This window comes from Conger conger, chromosome 12 (assembly GCF_963514075.1).
Source record: "Conger conger chromosome 12, fConCon1.1, whole genome shotgun sequence".
Classification (NCBI taxonomy): Eukaryota; Metazoa; Chordata; class Actinopteri; order Anguilliformes; family Congridae; genus Conger; species Conger conger.
Window position 1 is genome coordinate 26,245,036 of NC_083771.1, and position 3,471 is coordinate 26,248,506.

General features: G+C 42.6%; 1 protein-coding gene across 2 annotated transcripts in view; it reads right to left on the bottom strand.

Annotated features, from left to right (window-relative positions):
* Positions 1-620: 620 nt before the first annotated feature.
* LOC133141684 (multiple epidermal growth factor-like domains protein 9) overlaps positions 621-3,471 on the bottom strand; it is a 64,064-nt gene continuing 61,213 nt past the window's right edge. For both annotated transcript variants that reach the window (XM_061262297.1, XM_061262296.1), the window contains one exon: positions 621-3,471. This exon is cut by the window's right edge and continues 2,004 nt beyond it. The gene's annotated coding sequence lies outside the window, so the exon portion shown is untranslated.

A 3,471-nucleotide genomic window follows, 5' to 3' on the forward strand; every position in this document is an offset into this window, starting at 1 on the left:
TGTCACCATCATGCAGTATATTCGGTCTCGTTTCCGTGAAAAACCGAAAGTATGTCAGAGGCATTATCTCTGCAGAGGTATCCTATACATCTCATTCCCATAGCTACAATGCTCACAATTATTCTTCACCACCCACAGTCCTTATTATCTTCATCAAACAATTGCAATGCATTAGTCTTGTTTTATATGTGCAAAATGATTTTCCATCACGCTGGATTTGCATCAAAGTCACTCATTGAGGTGCTGAATTAGGTGCTGGAGGAGTGGGACTCATTCACAGCTGGGGACCAGCTCCCGATTGGCTGGCTGGGGATTTTTCTGAAGAAAAACGGCACAAACCACCTGAGAATTTCAAAAACGCTAACGTTATTGTTTTACAGTATCGTCTGCACTCCTGCATTGGCTGCAGACTGCATTGGCAGCATGAACATGGCTATATCTGATTGGAATTAAAATGGGGGGATCATAAAAAAGTTGAATTATTACCATCTATGAATCTATCCATCCATACATTCACATTTTATCTTTAGAGTAAGGTAACAATCCAAATTAGTAAAGATAGAAACCAATCCAACAACAACAAAATAGAATGAAACAAGAACCAGTTGGAACAACATAGCTAAAAATGAATCAGGTTTTTATTAAATATGTGCAATATTGATCATAATTATGTACACCATGTTATTTGTTGAAAAGAGAAGAGGTACCTGGGGAGGGGAGAGGGGGGTGTCAGGAGCAGGGACCCTCCACACCATGTTCATATGTCCCTCCCCCCTCACCCACACCCCCTCTCCCTACATCTGCAGGGCTGGGGCCAGGACGTGCACGAGCTCTACCTGTACAATAGTGTTCTATTATTTACATTAATCTGTACAAGGTCCGGTTCATATTTAAAGGTATAAACAGGTATTCACGGTGAAGGGGTGGAGCCTGAGAATGGGCTAGGTGAGGGTGTGAGGGTGGTGCGTGCAGAGCGTAAAGACTACGCTCTTTCTGCTCCCTCTGCAGGATAAAGATGGTACTCTCTCTGCAGGATAAAGATGGTACTCTCTCTGCAGGATAAAGATGGTACTCTCTCTGCAGGATAAAGATGGTACTCTCTCTGCAGGATAAAGATGGTACTCTCTCTGCAGGATAAAGACTGTAGGCTCTCTGCAGGATAAAGACTGTAAGCTCTCTGCAGGATAAAGACCGTAAGCTCTCTGCAGGATAAAGATGGTACTCTCTCTGCAGGATAAAGACCGTAAGCTCTCTGCAGGATAAAGATGGTACTCTCTCTGCAGGATAAAGACTGTAAGCTCTCTGCAGGATAAAGATGGTACTCTCTCTGCAGGATAAAGACTGTAAGCTCTCTGCAGGATAAAGACTGTAAGCTCTCTGCAGGATAAAGACTGTAAGCTCTCTGCAGGATAAAGATGGTACTCTCTCTGCAGGATAAAGACTGTAAGCTCTCTGCAGGATAAAGACTGTAAGCTCTCTGCAGGATAAAGACTGTAAGCTCTCTGCAGGATAAAGACTGTAAGCTCTCTGCAGGATAAAGATGGTACTCTCTCTGCAGGATAAAGACTGTAAGCTCTCTGTAGGATAAAGATTGTACGCTCTCTGCAGGATAAAGACTGTAAGCTCTCTGCAGGACAAAGACTACTCTCTCTGCAGGATAAAGACTGTACGCTCTCTACTGGATAAAGACTGTACACTCTACTGGATAAAGACTGTACGCTCTCTACTGGATAAAGACTGTACGCTCTCTACTGGATAAAGATTGTACACTCTCTACTGGATAAAGACTGTACACTCCCTACTGGATAAAGACTGTACACTCTTTCTGCTCTCTCTGCTGGATAAAGACTGCAAGCTCTCTGCTGGATAAAGACTGTACTCTCTCTGCTGATCACTCCCTACTCCCCAGCTAGACCACTCCGGTCTGCCGGAGACAGGAAGGGCTGATATAGTAGTCATACCAGCAACTCACACACACACACACACACACACACACACACACACACACACACACACAAATATACACTCCCTGAGCACTTTATTAAGTATTTCTTCGACTATTTTTTTTTTATTCTACTGCTGCAGCCTGTCCACTTAATGTTATGATGTGATGAGTGTTCATAGATACTCTTCTGCATACCACTGTTGTAATCTGTGGTTACTTGCGTTACTGTCACCTTCCTGTAAGTTTTGACCAGTCTGGACCTTCTCCTCTGACATCTCTCATTAAGAAGGTATTTCTGTCTGCAGAACTGCTGCTCACTGGATTTTTTGGGTGGTTTTTTGTTCGCACCATTCTTTGCAAATTCTAGAGACTAGTTTCTGAGATATTCAAACCACCCTGTCTGCCACCAGCAATCATTCCACAGACAAGGTCACTGAGTTAAACATTTTTCCCCATTCTGATGGTTGAGATGAACATTAACTGAAGCTCCTGACCTGTATCTACATGATTGTATGCATTGCACTGCTTCCACACAATTGGCTGATTAGATAATTTCATGAATAAGAAGGTGCAATAAAGTAAAAATGTTCCTAATAAAGTGCTCAGTGACTGTACATACAGTAGGACACATACAAACATACCAACACACACACACACACACACAAATATACATATACAGTAGGATACACACGCACACACACACACACACACACACACACACATACACATATATATACATAAACACACACATCTGCTCTTTTTCAATCTATCTTCACTCGGGGGTTCAAACATCTTGCAGATAAATTAACAAAAATATACATACACACACAAGCGCGCACACACACAGACCTGTATTCATTCCACCTTTATCCTTGACTTTAACAAATGAAGGCAAGCCTTATACTTTTTCCAGTTTTGGCAAATTAGTTTCATTGCTGAACTAAAAACCAAACTGATTCTTTCTTTCAGCTGTTTGTCAAAATGATGGATACATATTGAATCACAGCCCCCCCCCCCCCCCCCCCGGCCCCTAAGCACACGATGACCTCTTTCTCAAGAAAAGTGAATACTGCAACTACAGCACACGCCCCCAACTGCCCTGACTGTCTGGAGTCTGACTGTCCTGGAATCTGACTGTCTGACTACAGCAATAGATTATGAAGAAATCATAAACGAATAAAATAAATGAACAAAACGGAAAAAAAACAAAGCTCTTTTTTTCATCCAGGAAGTTGAGGAAATCATTCACATGAGTTTGTTTCCGGTGAAGGGACGCCTTGTGCACTGGCCACATGTCCTGCGCTGTAGCAGAATGATGACTGCGTTCACCAGCGCAGTCTTGCTCCCACATAATTCACAATAAGACGGGTCACGTAAACGGCTTATTGGCAATATTGTCATATTCAGAATAATGGCAATAACCAATATATGGTGTGCATGTACAGAGTCAGTGTGAAAGACTATGGCACTATGGCTTAGTTGTCACCTCTGCTGGTCACAAGACCACTCATCACTCATGATGCAAT